General features: G+C 41.5%; 1 pseudogene; it reads right to left on the minus strand.

Moving 5' to 3' along the window:
• Window positions 1-2,210: 2,210 nt before the first annotated feature.
• LOC116643809 lies at window positions 2,211-3,701 on the minus strand (annotated as a pseudogene).
• Window positions 3,702-18,009: the final 14,308 nt, after the last annotated feature.

Genomic DNA, 18,009 nt, shown 5'->3' on the forward strand with positions numbered 1-18,009 from the left:
CATATAACTAATCTACACCAGCAAGTCCATAGCTGCTAAGCAGTAGACAATGAATTCTTCTGACTTCCACCCGTCCCCCAGAAGAAAGAGCTAGCACTTGATTCAGCACATCTGGTGAAAATATGTGTAAACACAAACAAAACTATAAACATAATGCCTGAGAAAGGTGAGGACCCTGTGTCAGATTGCCTGAGTTTGAACCCCCATTCCTTCACTTTTTAGTTGTGTGGACAGGGGTGATCATAACATAGAGGCTAAGAGGCGGCATTCTGGAATTAGGTTAGTGGAATCTGCCTCCTGCTAGCTATGAGTCTTTGGGAAAGTTATTTAAACTAAGCCTCACTTTTCTCATCTATAAAACAGGGATAATATTAGTATTTACCTCATGGTGTTATTATAAATGTTATGTTATATTTTTAAAGTGCTTGACATTAGTGCCAGGTACATAGTAAGTGTTCAATTAATAACTCTTATTATATTAGTAATATTGATAGTATACAAAGGTACTTATACTTACTACAGGGCAAATGTCATTATGCTTGTCATTACAGATAGCTACAAGTTCACCCCTAGTGCATATGGATTGTCTTCACTTTCCAAAGATCACATTTTTTTCCTACCAGCTCAGTTGGGAAACTTAGACATTACTAGAAATATGGACATAGGATCCTAGGAATGAAATCAGTGTCATCTTATCAATATGCACAAATGTGAGGATCTGAAGGTACATCCCTCATGGGGAAGACAGGGGTATAAACCCCCAGGGCAAGCAAACCCATTGCCTGACCACGTGCTTCACTATCTGTCCCAGAGGCTGCTCCTCCCCCAGATATCTGCAGGTTGTTCCAGAAAACAGGTTGTTCCTCAAGAACACAGCCTGCATCCCAAGAGACCAGAGCCCTTGATTGCTTTGTTCAAAGACATGTGTGATTGTAGCACAGAGGGAACAAGTTTGGGTGATCGAGGAAACACTCCCGAGTTCAAAGGGAAGGCTTACACTGTGGGCTGAGGAAAGAATCTCACCAAAGTTCCCTTGGCAAGTTGGGTACTGTCATGTCTCCAATATAGAAACACCCCCTCAGTGAACAGAAATTTCCAGATTTTCTATTTCCACTGAACTGGGTGTCCTGAGATAGAAGCTAAAGGCATCTGGAATTTTAATGTTTTACTAGCCATTATAGATCCTCAATACTGGCTCTCTCCTCCCAGTGCTGAGAAATAGTGGGGAACATTGGTAATGGTGTTGAAGAGAATAAGGCAATAACAAAATGCGTCATTCTAGGCCAAAGGTCACAGGGACGCATCTCTTCCACGAAGGGCTCAGTGATGAGTGCAATACAGGACCCATAGCCCATCTCTGCTTATGGCTTTGCCCTGAGAACCCTGCTAATTGATAACAGGTCGCAACTCTTCATTTCCTTCTCGCTCACCTTCTACAAGCACCTTTGGCCTCTCCCTCACCTGGCTGATGCTCATTTGTTCTGATGACACATCTCCCTTCCACTCTCGGGGGCTAGCCCAGCTCTGCTAGCCACAACTCCCCCATTTCCTGCCCAGACGCCCTTTCCTGAATAAGCCTATTCATCCCACGCGTGGGAGAAATTGGCTGATCCCTGAGCACGGATTAATGCAACTGCCAAGGCTGGGTTCTTTCCAACAAAGTGACCTGTTTTCCTCCCAACAGACCAGCCCATGAACTCTGAAGGGTATGTGTGTGCGCGCACATATGTGTGCACACGCGCGTGTGTGTCTTAACAAAGCAGTAAAAAGCCAAGAATTTCTCATTTAATTACCTGTTTGATAACTAGTTGTGCAACTTCTTCCCTTTCTCCCTTTTTTCTTTTCAAATATTCCAAATCCATTTATTAATGCTTATGATGCTGACAGCTGACATCATTGATACTTTAACAAAACCACTTAAAATTAGCCAAATATTGGGGCACCTGGCTGGCTCAGTCAGTAGAGCATGTGACTCTTGATCTCAGGGTCATGATTTCAAGCCTCATGTTGGGCATGGAGCCTACTTTTTAAAAAAATTAGCCAAATATCTAAGATAGTTACAGGTACAAAAGATATACAAATTAAAACAATTTGTAGTTGACCATAACTTCTGTATTCAGACATGATTATAAATGTAAAACTTTAGAAAAACTATACACCATCTACTCTGAGTGGTTTACATCTTAGAAAACAAAACCAGTCTTTCTTTGTTACACATTTAGTGTTTCTGGGAGGCTGAGGAGAGAAACACCATGATGCTTTGAACTTTTGTTCTTTTCTCTTATTGGCTGTTGTACTCTAAGGTAAGTGTGGTGACAGTCCATGAGACAGGGCTGAAGACTTTCCAGAGTATACACACAATCTTTCGAACTAAAGATTCATGCCAGCTTTGTCCTGTGATTGTGTAAAATGCTCAATGAAAAACCACTCCAGCAAATAACTGATGGCAAATACTTGAGGTGTGGGTTAGCATCCATCAAAGTTAATTCTCCCCCAAACACTGCTAAACTTTCAACTTTGCAGTTTGCAGACTGCTAGTGAAGAAAGTATTGGGCAAGAAACTGATTTACTATAGGTGCAGCTAGGTCAAAAGCAAAGCTCATTCAAAACTCAGTGTTGCGGGGGCGCCTGGGTGACTCAGTCGGTTAAGCATCCGCCTTCGGCTCAGGTCATGGTCCCAGGATCCTGGGGTCGAGCCCCATGTTGGGCTCCCTGCTCAGCAGGAGCCTGCTTCTCCCTCTTCTCCCTGCTCCTGCTCTCTCTTCCTATCTCTGTCTCTCTCTCTCCAATAAATAAAATCTTAAAACAAAAAACAAAAAAACCCTCTAGGTGTTTCATTCTCAGGACTTGTTTCTTGGTGTAGGTATCACCTGGAATGTCCACAGACTCTGCTACTTCGGAGAAGGGGGGTAGATTTCTTCAAATTTTGAGGCCAACAGCATAGCATCAGTGCCCCCAAACTGAAGTTTTCCTCCCAACACAGACATGGATGAGAGGAACCTATCAGTGTAGCTCACAGCCAAATACAGGGTCTCATCCTGTAGTTTATATCCTTCTCTTACTTCAGCTAACCGGTCCACAAGGATAGCCTTCGTGCTATGAGGGCTGGCTGGCTGTTTCTTCATGTAACCCAGGGTCGGCTTACATTTCACCTCCATTTCCTTGAGGTAAGCGTGAATGTCCTCAGGGTAGTCTGGCACTTCATTAACACTCACTGGCTTTTCATCTTCTAGTAGAATTGTTATGTCCACAGTGTGTGGTGACTCAAAGCTACCATCCATTGGATAATCAAGAGGTACCAGCGATTTTCTTGATCTAAGAAAATAATAGCTGAGTTAAAAGCCAGGACATTTTCATGTTCTGTTTTTTAGATGGAGCTAAAGTCTCGATGTTTTAAGTCTCTTCTGCTTCCTCCACATGAATGGTAAATGCAGGCTGTTTACTGTTTGCTTTCCAGGGAGGAACAGGAACATGTTCATCATTTATAGAAGATACTTAAGAGGTGCAACCCATCATGTCTTGGGCCTCGGTTGTGGTACTGGACCATGCGGGCCCCCGGGTCTGGGGCTGCTGGGTGGGCACTGCTTTCTCTTCTCGGGGTTGCTGTTCTCCTGGTCCTCTTGGAGCACCGTGTGCAGCAATGTTAGCAGTGCCCAGCCCGCCTTGAGGGCCACAGGCCCAGATGCAGAGCTGCCCAACATCACTGCTCCCAGGACTCTGGCTTGATCCGCCTGCAGTGCCAATCAGCGTGTACTCCATCCCACGGAACCCCCTGAAGAAGTGCTGGCCACCTGCGGGCTCGGGATCGCGCAGGACAACCCCCCCTCCCAAGGTTGCAAAAGGCGCAGGCAGGCACTGCGGGGCAAGGAGGGCTAAAGGTGCCCTTGAGAGAAGATATTTGCAAATGATATATCAGATAAAGGGCTAGTATCCAAAATCTATAAAGAACTTATCAAACTCAACACCCAAAGAACAAATGATCCAATCAAGAAATGGGCAGAAGACCTGAACAGACATTTTTCCAAAGAAGACATCCAAATGGCCAACAGACACATGAAGAAGTGCTCAACATCACTCGGCATCAGGGAAATCCAAATCAAAACCTCAATGAGATACCACCTCACACCAGTCAGAATGGCTAAAATTAAGTCAGGAAATGACAGATGTTGGCAGGGATGCGGAGAAAGGGGAACGCTCCTACACTGTTGGTGGGAATGCAAGCTGGTGCAGCCACTCTGGAAAACGGTATGGAGGTTCTTCAAAAAGTTGAAAATAGAGCTACCACATGATCCAGCAATTGCACTACTGGGTATTTACCCCAAAGATACAAATGTAGGGATCTGAAGGGGTACGTGCCCCCCGATGTTTATAGCAGCAATGTCCACAATAGCCAAACTATGGAAAGAGCCAAGATGTCCATTGACAGATGAATGAATAAAGAAGATGTGGTATATATATACAATGGAATTTTATGCAGCCATCAAAAAAAAAGAAATCTTGCCATTTGCAACGACGTGGATGGAACAGGAGGGTATTATGCTGAGCAAAATAAGTCAATCAGAGAAAGACATGTATCATATGATCTCACTGATATGAGGAATTCTTAATCTCAGGAAACAAACTGGGGGTTGCTGGAGTGGTGGGGGATGGGAGGGATGGGGTGGCTGGGTGATAGACATTGGGGAGGGTATGTGCTATGGTGAGCGCTGTGAATTGTGTAAGGCTCTTGAATCACAGATCTGTACCTCTGAAACAAATAATACATTATATGTTAAAAAAAAGAAGAAGATAGTAGGAAGGGTAAAATGAAGGGGGGGTAATTGGAGGGGGAGACGAACCATGAGAGACTATGGACTCTGAGAAACAAACTAAGGGTTCTAGAGGGGAGGGGGATGGGGGGATGGGATAGCCTGGTGATAGGTATTGAGGAGGGCACGCAAACAATGAATCATGGAACACTACATCAAAAACTAATGATATAATGTATGGTGATTAACATACCATAATAAAATTTTTAAAAAATAAAATAAAATAAAGGTGCCCTTGAGATGTAGCCCTTTTCTCCCTTTTACTTGGTTGATTGGTTGAATTTTGTCCCCCTTACTGGGGTAAATTCAGGGTATTATCAAGTAAGAAAATTTTATCTCATTTCTTTATCAAGAGAAAAGATAAACCTTATGGTCCAGATGGGCCTGTGGGTGTAGTTAATTCCTGAAGGGATCCCAGCTTCTGAAAATGTGAGAAAGTCCCTCTTTCTATTGATGTAAGTGATGACGGGTCACAGGGATGGCCACAAACTCAGGAAGACTACAGACTGTGAGGGGGATGCATCAAAATGTTGTGTACTGAAAACTGTGTCTGCATTATTAGAACTGTATTTGAGATATTTGCCAATTTCCTAGCAATTTTCAGACACTGTGTTAGTTGCTGTTGAGAAACAAACAATTGCTTCATTGCCTTTGTTACAGCCTCACAATCTATGGTGGAGAAGAAAAATACCAACAAAGAGTTCCAATTGATGGTAGAATGACAAAAATGCCTTAAAAATACAAAATAAAAAGAGCTGTGAGTTTACAGGGAGGGAGAGGGGCAAAGAGCAAATAGGGAGACCTAGGAAGATCTCATGAAGGAAGGTGGGCTACAGCAAGCCCTTGGGGTTGAGTAGGAATTAAATAGGCAGAGAATTCTGTACCTAGCTTTACTTACCTTCATGACGTAAATCATGGGGAGACATGATGTTATCTATCTACTTGTTCATGTCTCTTGTCTCCCCACCCCAGAGAATGTGAGCTCCATGAGGACAGAGATTCTGTGTGTTTCCTACACTGTCCCAGCACCAAGAACAGCGCCTACCATATGACAGGCACATGATGAATACTTGTGAAATAAAGAAATGATTGAAGAGTCAAAGTATTCCCGGTAAAAGAAACAATATAAGCAAAGTAAGACTGGGATAGACAACTCATTGATTGGCCATCTATTCCATGTTTGGAGTTATATAAGGGCTTTCAATGTATTCTGCCTAAAGCGAGGATAGGTGAGTCTTTTTCTGTGAAGGGCCAGAGAGAAAATATTACAGGTTTTGAGGGCCCTGGAGTCTCTGTTACAGTGACCTCAGCTCTGCCACTATAGCATGAAAACAGCCAGAGATAACATGTGAAGGCATAAGTGTTGCTGGGTTCCAGTAAAACTTGATTTACCAAACAGGCACCGGGTGGAATTTGACCTGCGGGCTATTGTTTGTCAATACCTGGCCTTAATAAATCCAAGACAAAGAAATTATTGCACTATATATGATTGATCAGTTCACATCAATGTGGGAGAAAAAGACAGATTATCAATATTTGCATCATGAACTGATTACCTGCCTGCACATGTTGTAGACCCCAGCTTAGCCTAAGGAACAAAGTTTCTACTCCGTCGCATTGACTCTCCTAGGCCTGTGCTGAAAACTTGGCTCATTTCCCTCCAGAGCATTTTGATGAATGGTTAGCAAATAGGATGAACAAATTTCTAAACATGTGGCAGAAACACTGGAGTGTATGTCCCCAGGAGAACTTCCTTTCATGATTCAAATTTAAATTTTTATTTGAAATATCTAGACGACTCAGCACTTTTCTCATCGAGGGCAAATATATGCAGGATCAAATATTAAGCTCTTCTGCAGGGATTTCACCTAGAAATCCCAACCATTAGTACGCCATAATCACATTAAGGTTAAGAGAGCAACAAAATAACACGAGCCAGGACTTAAACCACAACCCAGAACTATGTCTTAACTATGTCTTAGGAGACAGCTGATCATTGACTCACATGAGTTAGAAGGAAAATTCACACAGGCACAGCCTGGGTTGAAACAACTAGGCAGAGAAATTCAGGCTGTCAAAGAGTGAAGGCCAAGGAAATTAGCTAAGGCATAAAGGGCCAGGCAAGTCTCAAAGGTGTGGGCAGGTTGGGGTAAAATCTAAAAAATTTAACCGAGACCAGAAGATTCAGACATCTAGATATTGGCTCTGAGAAGTCAGAAAGGGCAGCTGAGGAGCAGAGAGGGGTAAAGCTGATCACAGTCCCCATGGGGCACATACCCAGAATACATTTCCAAGTGAAGGATTGCTAGGCCTTCTAATTCATACAATCATTCTGTCCATGCAGTTTTCTTTGTTTTAGGGTCAGTGAAGGTTGATGAGGAAGACTTTAAAAAAGCACAACTAGATTCTCTTGATCCAACTTCTGAAGGTGAAACATCAAATGTGTCAAGTGAAATCAAAGGTATATTTCCTATGACCTTTTATCATTCCCCATTTCTACACTCCTTATGAATAAGAGATTGATGTAAATAAATAAATAAATAAATAAATAAATAAATAAATAAATAAATAGGAGTTATCTGGCAGACCCATCTTCCCATGTACCTGAGCACACAAATATATTTATTACTTTTCCCAGCCTTCCTGTCAGCTCTATAACTAAGCTCCAGCTAATGGGATGGGAATAGGAAGTAATGTAATGTTTCTTCCAATCTTGGACAATCAAAAATATCCAAACATAGTCTTGCATCTTCTTCTCCTCTTCTAAATGGTTGGAACAGAAAGGGCTCTTGGGGCAAATTGAGATTCATGTGTACAAAATGGCAAAGATTCAAGATTGATGGAGACTGGGTTTCTGAATCACAGCATGGAGGAGAGCCAGCAATCCAGGAGAGCCATCATTGTATTGTGACATCAGGTTTAAGCCTCTGATATTGGGGGCATATCTACTACAGCAGTTAACATTACCTTCACTAACGTTCTATAGAGGAGCACACTTTGGTACCGGAAATTTTTGCAAATATTGCCTGCCCTCACAGAGCCTGAGCACTGTAAAAATGGGTGAAAGGGAGTGGGAGATACAGGCTTCCTGTTATGGAATGAATAAGTCACAGGAATAGAAGGCATCGTGTAAGGAATATAGTCAATGGTATTGTAATAGTGTTGTATGGTGACAGATGGTAGCTACACTTGGGGTGAGCACAGCAAAATGTATAAACTTGTCCAATCACTATGTCATACACCTGAAACCAATGTAACATTATGTGTCAACTATACACAAATAATTTTTTTTAATCAGTATGAAAAAAAGAATAGAATAAATGAAATTAAGTTAACATAACATTTTCCTCATTTAAGCAAAATTCAATCATACCTCCTATGCATATAAAAAAGAATGAAGTAAACAAAATAGTCCTTGGGAACTGGGACAGGATTGGAAGATCTAGGCTGGTATTAATTCCTACAGACCATTGAAAAAATGATGAAAACAAGGAACTTCCAAAAACAAGGAACACAGTGGAATGCATCTGAGGACCATTGGCAAACACCACAGAACATTTGTCTTTTCCCTTTTTTGCCTTAAAATTTCATCATTTTTTCTTTTTCTTTTTCTTTTTTCTCTCTATTCTCTGAGCTATCATAGTACTTCCTATTTAACATGAATATATAATGTCTTATTTATTTCACACATATAATTCCTACCAAATTGCATTTCTGTAAGGGCAGATACCAAGTCTTTTAACATTTTTCCTTCTGTTCCTAGGAGACCCAGAATTGAGTCCATGCCACTTCTCAATTCAAGATCCACAATCACCAGTGATCTGTGACAAGGTGCTGGTCTGGTTTGGTTTGTTATTTTTCCCCCTTTCCCCTTCACCACCAATCTCAAGTTTCCATCCTCCAACAGAGGCACTTGCTTTAGTCTTTTTAATGCATATATGTCTACTATCACTTAGACATGTATTCAGCTTTGGAAAAAAAGGTAGCATTGTGTTGTGCATGTGTGGTCTACACATAAATGGTATTTCACTCTTTCTGTACTTTATTTTTTTATTCAGTCTTTTGCTTTTGAGATCTACCCATGTTGCTACATGCAAATCTAGCTCATTTCTTCTGACTCATGCATAGTATTCTCTAGCATAATTGACTTTGAATCCATCAGCATGTTATAACAGTAAATATAATGTAAGTACAGGATGAGAAAGTTTCTCGTTGGCCACCAATTGTCTGGATTAGTCTGGGATTTTATTAAATTTCCCCTTGGTTAGTGACCTAGAGTCAGAATTGGCAGTGTGCTCATTTCATTCATAAATGATAGTCGTTTTAGAGGTAAGAGAATGGCAGGATGACACCACTCCCCCCCACACACAGTCCCTGCCTGCTGTCTCTATCATAATGACCTCTGTCTTAATCTGATTGTAAATTTGTGAGAAGTGAACCACAGTAGCTTCCTGTTTTGTACAGCTCCTAGAGAACTGTGGCATTTTGGAGCAGTTTTTAGAAAGAGAGAATCTACTCACTGAGCTTTTCATTTCTTGATTTAGCTATCAAGAATATGATCTTTATCTCCCCTCTACCCTATACCCTAGTCACTCCCTCCTTCATTCAAAAGATCAGCAGTTATAATCTCCGGAAACGTAAAGCCCTAGTTTGGTGTTTCTTAAGGTATATAGTACAGAGTCACCTGGGCATCAGAATGCCTGCCTTAGGCATTTGCTAAAAATAAAGATTCCAGAGTCCTTCCTCGCTGAATCAGAGTCTCTAGGGGTAAGACCCAAGATCTGTACCTTTCACAAGTGATCATAATGCACTTTAAGGCTCGAAACTCTCTGCCATAATCCTTGATTTTCTAACTCAAAAATTAACAGTAGTTAGTGTGCCCAGATAGCAATAGACTTCATGGTCATAGAACACTGAAATGGAGGCTGCCTGCCTGGCTTTGTCAGCCAGGGCACCTGATCTTGACATTTATAGAGAAAAGGATCTACCTTGTCCATGTTTTTATATAAAACAATATCCAAAGAGGGTTATTTCACTTGGGATTTTAGAAAGATGACAGAGTAGCTCAAGATATTCTGTGTAGAAAACCATATTCCGTTTTCTGTACATGCTTATAGCTGCGTTTGGAACATAGTTTCCTAATTGAAAAAATGGTGACCACATTTTTAAACAGACTAGAACTCATCCAGTCTGCATTCTCTCCTCCTGGGACAGAGATGCTCTCTCTACTGCTAGAATTGTGTGCATTCATCCTTCTGCATATTTTTGCCAACATCTGACTTAAGAAAATCTGTCCTCTCTTACTACAATTGGAAGGGTTGCAGGCAGAGATCCTTCCTATTGAAATTATAACCTTATTTATAGCATGTATTATATTACTTTCTGAATGTTAAATATGTTGAATATCACCTTTTTTAAGAAGATTTTATTTATTTATTTGAGAGAGAGAGAGATAGTGAGAGAGAGCACAGTGGGGAGGAGAGGGAGAAGCAGGCTCTCCGCGGAGCAGGGAGCCTGACACAGGGCTCGATCCCAGGACCCTGGGATCATGACCTGAGATGAAGGCAGACGCTTAACCAACTGAGTCACCTAGGCGCCCCTGAATATCACCTTTGAACGCACATGTATAAAAGTGTATTTGGTGGAAGAGCATGGTGAAGATTAGTGTTTAATTTCTTTATGCTCAGTTTTATACAAGAGAAACCTGACTGGATTATAGAACCAAGCTCATATTTTGGTATAGAAAGGTTCTCAACCTGATCCAAATTAAACAAATCGGCTGGGCTTCTAAACACTTTTTCAGTCCAAAGGTTAAAAAGAGTGGTGCATCTTATTTCAGCTTATAACTCTTAGGCACATGTCTGTCCATTCAAGAAGACTTCACTTAGTCTTTAGTCTTTGGGCCATCCTAACAAATGTCTGAAGACACCCAAAAATTTATCTAAGATTCCAGTTACCAAGAGAATGTAGATCAACTGCCTTGACCACTAACAGCCTCCATAATCAGGCTCAAATACTGCTCATTGCCCAACAATCCATCAGTATCCAACTTCACTCTGCTCTAATTAAACTCTCCTACTCGTCGGCTCCAAAATGTGCTCCATATCGGATGCTATGTTGCCTCTTTCCTTTGTCATCCTGTATACCAATTTTTTTATCTGGTTCCAAACTAAATTATCTCCCATCCCTTTCAACTTTTCCAAATCCCGTCCATTCTTCGGGATCCAAAAACTGTCCTGGCTGTATATGTATGATCTTCCCTCAGGTCCAGCCTGCAACAATCTCCGCTCCATCTGAGTTCCTGAAGCATGCCCCTGAGGCTCATTTCCTATTTGTCATTCACTATTGTGATATCTCATATCTGTCCCATGTTTCTATTTGCCTCTTCTATTGCTCTTAACTTTTCAGATGCATGATGCCTTCCTTGACTACGTAGATTGTAAGCTCCTGGGAACGGGACCATGCCTCATTATTTTTGGAGTCGACAGCAGCCCTGGGTTCAAGGCCCTGCGCAGAGACACGGCTCATCAAAATCCTCTTGTATTTCTCTTGAAAGGCTGCCTGCTGCTTCAGGTGCTGTGCTTGTCAGCAGGCTTTCAGGCTTGAATGAGTTGCCTGTCTTTGCCATTCAAACCTTCATACAGTGCTTAGCCTTCTCTTCTAATAAGTGTCTTTCTTCTCATTCATGACTTTTTTTAGTAGAAAAGATGTGAGCAACATCACTTAAAAATAAATTTAATATAGACTTTTGGAGACAGGGGGATACAGTTATTCTTGGTTAAAATATACTTTGAAAATGATTACCTAGGGTCAAAGATTCTGGATTGTAAACTCTGCTAGATATAGTGAGCATTTTGAAGATAAAAGGCATACCCCAAAGTAATACCTTTTAATTCATGACTCTTTTTTGGACTGGCTCTCATAGGCAAGATTCAATTCGTAGCAAAGTCACCTTAACTTTAAAAACGGCAGTTTAGTAAATCATTCCCAAGGATGCTCAGACTCACTGGGTATAGTTCAGGAATTCATGACAGCTTTAATCTGCTTTAGGACACATGTGTAGCTTTATCTGGAATGCAAGTTTCTCATTCAAATTTCTCTTAATGCAAAGAGACTCAGAACAGAATGGTTGGGAAGCAGTGGTTTCTCTGTCTGACCCACTGAGGACTGATATAAGGGAAGGGAAGATTTGTTTCATTAAAATCTAGGTCCTTGGTGTAATTTTGCAGAACATTGTAACTCTCCCAACTGCAATGGTAAGAAACTAGCACAAATCAAGTTTTTCCGTTCAGTTCTATTTTCATCACCTCTGTAGTAAACATCTAATATTATCCCTTTCTCGTGGGGCTCTTGAGTTAATCCCAGAAGAGGTAAATATCATCAAAAGCATCTGGGGAATCAGTTAATGCTTCAGCTACTGAACTCTGTTGTTTTTGAAATCACGCTAGTTTGAAACACACTTTCCCTTGAATTACAATGTGTTTCCTTGAAAGTTTATCTCTCAGGAAAACTCCCCCAATGCCAATGTAAACTCTCTTCCAAGCCCCAAATTAAATCACATCCTAGTGCAATTCAGATGTCATAAAAGTAGATAAAACTCAAGCTGAGTGAATAAAGGACACCAGTTCTCCTTGGAGGGAAATACAGTTTGATATATATTTTTAACTCTGAGACTTCTGACACTCAGTTCTTATCACCTCTAAGATGTGCAGCCTAAAGATTTCCAAGAATTGAAAAATGAAAAACCTACAAAAAAAAAAAAAAAAAAAACCACACACACACACACACATTTTAAAGTCTTAATCAGTGACTTGAGGGTCTGTGGGTATAACACTATCTGATCTGTTGTCTATTGCGGCATAGCAAGCCATTCCAAAAACTCAGTAATTTAAAAATAACAGTCATTTTATGGGGCGCCTGGGTGGCTCAGTTGGTTAAGCGACTGCCTTCGGCTCAGGTCATGATCCTGGAGTCCCTGGATCGAGTCCCGCATCAGGTTCCCTGCTCAGCAGGGAGTCTGCTTCTCCCTCTGACCCTCCCCCCTCTCATGTGCTTGCTCTCTCTCATTCTCTCTCTCTCAAATAAATAAATAAAAAATCTTTAAAAAAAAAAAAAATAAAATAAAATAAAAAAAATAAAAATAACAGTCATTTTATCTGCTCATGATTCTGTGGGTCAACAATTTGAACGGGACTCAGAGGGGTTCTTCTGTTGGTCTCACTTAGGGTCCCTCGTGTACCTGCAGGTGCCTGGATGGGTATCTGTGGCTTCCCTCGTGTCCAGGGTTTGGTATGGCTGTGAGCGGTGTCACGCAAGCCTAGTAAGCTGACTGGGCTTCTTCACAGGGCCTCTGATTACTAGGGGCTCAGAACAGAAGTCTAGGCCTATGCTTAGAACTCCACAACGTCCCTTCTGCTGCATTCGATCGGTCAAAGCAGCCACTAGGCCAGTCCAAATCCAAGGGTAGGGGAACAGAGCCCACTCTTGACAGCAAAAACTGCAAAGGATCTCTGGCCCTTTTCAGTCAAACACGTCATCTAATTTCCAAAACACAGAATGGAGAGGAGTGAATATTCCAACCTCAGCAGACTTCTGTTTTTCTCTTCTTCATAGGAAAGGAACATTATATTTTGTGACAATATCAAGACCACCTTGATATCAACAGTATTGAAAAGACTCAAGGTTAAGGAATACTTAACGTGGAATCAGAACACAGTGAAAATCAATTATTCATGAACAGAAAAGTCCAATAGCTATTTTATTTATATGTGTGTGTGTGTGTGTGTGTGTGTGTGTGTGTGTGTGTATAGTATAAATATTCTTGACTTTGTAAAATATTCACACCAAGTCTCACCTTAGATGTACAGAATAAGCACTCCTTGGATCAGTGATACTTCTTTTATTTTTTTTTATGTTTTTTTAAAAAGATTTTATTTATTTGAAAGAGAGAGAGCAAGCACAAGGTGGGAGAGGCAGAGGGAGAGGGAGAAGCAGACTCCCTGCTGAGCAGGGAGCCCGATGTGGGGCTTGATCCTGGAACCCTGAGATCATGACCTGAGCCAAAGGCAGATGCTTAACTAACTGAGCTACCCAGGAGTCCCTAGGTTTTTTTTTTTATAGATATAATGGAAAGGTACCCCAAAGTAGAATAATATCATGAATCCCTATGTATTCATCATTCACCTCCAATAGTTAACAGCATTTTGCCAATTTTCTTTCATCTTTCAGTCCTTCACACGTTTTTTTCTTTATAGGCTATTAAAGCAAGTTTCAAACAATATGGCATTTTACTTGATGTGTGTGCTTATTAAAGACTTCCTGGATGATTTACATGTGGGTGACTATGACAGAAACATTTAGGTGGTCACCAGATCTTCCATGAGCTCCTCTAGAATCCCAGTCTTCTTTATACTTTAGGTCAGGGCCATGTGACTTGTTCTGACCAATAGCTATGGGCAGAAATACCCAGTGTCCTTCCAATTTGAGGCATTAAGAGCTAGGGACTTTCTCCATCAATGACCTCCTGCTTCAGTGACCTTGGAATTCTGATATTCCAAGTGACATAGATATAAGTAGAAGGAGGCTGCTATTTCAGAGCAGATTTGATGTAAGAAGTAAGCCTTTATTTTCTCAAACTACTAAAATAGGGGAGTTTCTCTTTTATCTTAGCCTATGCTGAAATAAAAGAACACCTGGTTTACACAGACATAAAAAAGGATGAGATTGTGCCATTTGAGACAACGTGGATAGATCTAGAGGGTATTATGCTAAGTGAAATACGTCAGAAAGAGAAAGACAAATACCATATGATTCTACTCATAAGTGGGATCTTAAACAAACAAACAAGTGAATAAACAAATAAAAGCACAATCAGAGCTAAAAATATAGAGCATAAACTGATGGTTGCCAGAGGGGAGGGGTGGGTGGGTTAAATGGGTGAGGGGAGAGAAATAATGGAATGAATAAGTCACAGAATAAAAGGCACAGGATAAGGAATATAGTCAATGATATCATAGTAGTGATGTAACTCCACAGACGGTAGCTACTGCTTGCGGTGAGCGCAGCATAATGTTTACACTTGTCAAATCACTAGGTTGTACACCTGAAACTAATGTAACATTGTGTGTCAACTATACTCAAATAAAAAATTTAAAAAATAAAATAAAAAAAAAAAGAACACCTGGTTAGAAGGAAACACAACTAGGAACTACTAACTTACCATGTGATCAGAAGCAAATCCGTGAAACTTTAAGCCTCAGTTTCTTCATTCACAGAATGGGTAACCATGACACCCATGCTCTCTCTCTACCTCACAAGGTTATCATGAGAATGAGGTGGTAGAAGTAAAATTGTTTGAAAAGTTACACATTATTATAAAATGTGGTGGTTTGTTAGATTACTGTTCAGGCTATCAGAACCCACTTCCCACCATCAAGAATTGAAAAAAACATGGTAAAGACTACACACAATTTGCCACACAGAAAAGTTTTTATTAGTTCATCTACAATGTTACTATTTTTTAAATTACTAACTTGGGGATTCTATGTATCTATATTCACAACTTTAAAACCTCAACAGTGGGAGATATAGAAAAAGGATCATTTTGAACTGATTCATCCATTCTCTGCCACTCTTAGGGGATGTAGTGTGAGGTGCTTGGAGGGGGTGTGGGGTCACCTCCCATAGATTAATGTTCCCAACTCCACCAACATATTTAGCAGGAGCAGTTTCCCATGACAGTGGGACGGTGATATAAACCATCATCCAAACCCAGAGGTTTTTGAGAGTGAAAGGAAAAGTACTGACAACTATGCCAGGATGACAGGTGAAGCTAGGACCCTGGGAAGTATAGTCATCCTACACTTTCATGGGAATAGCAAGTAGGAAAAAAGAGTGATAGGAGTGATTTCATAATTTATCAAGGGGTGGATACTTGTACTAATTTTTTCTATAAAAAAGAGGAGAGGAAGGATGAGGGAGAGGAGGAGGAAGTGGAGAGAGGGCAGAAAAGAAAAGAGGAAGCTGGGAAGGGAAAAAGACTCAGTTTCTTCATTCACAGAATGGGTAACAGCAAGCTGGAGGCCCCGAGAACCTGGCTAAGAATTTTGATCTAAATTCTCTAAGCCCAGCTTCTCACAGTTCCCACGTCCCTGGGAAGACACACTGGCAGGCCGGAGGATATGAGAAACCACAGAAGAAACTAGAGGCATATTTCTAATGGATCACATTTTTGGAAGGTGGCGGTGGGGTTATGTGCAGAGACTGAAAACTTGAACCATGAAATGTTTTAAGATGATTACATTAAGCACTCAGAAGTATGTGATGCAAGGCCAAAACTTTATGTCTCTTAAAGACAGCACACAAGGATTCATTTAAAAAAGCATTGGTTTTGCAATTTTGCAGAATTTGCCTATTCAAGCATGATCCCCAGGCCACAGAATTTTGCATTTACTCTTTTCTTCAGAGAGGAGAGACTTGCGTGGGAAGTTTCGAAACAGCCTCGTTTAAGCAGGAGGACATCAGCCCAGAAAGAAGACTGCAGGGGATGTGACACAAGTGCCATCTTATGGATTACTCTGGCCCTGGTGGGGCGGGTGGAGGGCAGTGCAAGTGATAGAAAGAGAGGGTCAGGCCATCAAAGCGACCCCAGGGATGCATGGGCCTGGCTGAGGAGCTTAAGTGCGCTGAGAACTGCAGGGATGCCCCAGGCATCCCTCCTGCTAGCTCTGAACCCAGTCACTGGCTCTGGTCTCAGCAACTTCATCCCTACGATGACACAAAAAAAGCACGAGACATAGGAGCGCCCTCCCATAGCCACAGCGAACCACACGGCGCCCGGCGTGTGAGAGGTACCCAGTAAACGTCTGTGGAACAGAGAAGGATGGAACAGAAGGGACAAGACTTCCTGACTGAATGAATGATTCCGTGGGAAAGGAAATCCAGAGAAAATGTACCGGCCTGCTTTATGAGCAGTAGCCTGTAATTTCATTTGAAATGAAATGCAACGTGTGTGCAATTATTACATCAAAGGTTAGGTGTTGGGCAAACTGTAAAGCTCCTTACATTTATAAAGAGCTGTATACAGAAATGCAAGGTATGGGTGCTGGTGGGGTTATTACGTCCCGGATGAAGGGTCGGGGACACCAGAGGAACTGGCTCTGGGTACAGACCCCAGGGCACTCACCATCAGCCGGCCAGCCCCAGCGAGCTGCTGGAAGAATATTTCCTTGTAAAAGGGCCAGGCAAAGCATGAAGAAGGTGAAGGACTCAGCAAAACCTCAGCAACAGCTTAGCTCTGGGCTAATCCAGGTACACATTCAACTATGTCTGCGTCTGGTTTCTTTCACCACAGTCACCAGCGGCTTGAACGGTCAGCGTTTAGAGCTGGAAAGGGCACCTGCTGACCTCGCTCTGACCCAAGCGCTCCGCTCCACACACAGCAGCTGGGAAATGCTGGCCCTTAGGTTAACTGGAGAAGTTTGATCTCTGTGGAAGAACGTATATAGTCTCTGCTGAGAGAAAATGCTATCATGTGTCTCTGTTTATAGTAGCAGATAAAAGCTTGACTATGTTGTCTAAGTACACCCGTTTGATGGCTCAAAGTACCTGCTCATTTTATTCCCATTTCACAGATTTGTTTGCATGCTTTAAACTACATTAGGACACATGTGAGCATTTGTTTCCAGCACACACTCTTTCGGAGAGCTGACCCCTAAACGTATCCTGGGAAACCACCCTCCACCTGTCTCAGGAGCAATACCCCACTGCCTCCAGGGGCAGAGTATGTGATTCAGGTCCAGCCAATCAGAGCCCCACAACCTTCTGGCCACATGGCCCCATCAGAGCCAATTTCCTAGAAGGACTAGAAAAAGATACAAATAAAACAAACTGTAGGGAAAGTGGGGATCCAACTACAGATACAGAAGTAATAAAGATCATAAAAGCATATATGGATAACCACATGCCTATCTTTTTAAAAACCTACATGCAAAGTTTGAATTACTAGACAAATGTAAAATGCATCAGATTAGCACAAAAAGAAGTAGGATATTTGAAAAAGACTATAACAGTTTTAAAACAGAATGAGAAAGGGGCACCTGGGGGGACCATCGGTTGAGCAACCAACTCTTGGGTTTTTTGTTTTTTTTTTTTTAATTTATTTATTTGACAGAGAGAGACACAGCGAGAGAGGGAACACAAG

This window comes from Phoca vitulina, unplaced genomic scaffold (assembly GCF_004348235.1).
Source record: "Phoca vitulina isolate PV1807 unplaced genomic scaffold, GSC_HSeal_1.0 scaffold27, whole genome shotgun sequence".
Taxonomy (NCBI): Eukaryota; Metazoa; Chordata; class Mammalia; order Carnivora; family Phocidae; genus Phoca; species Phoca vitulina.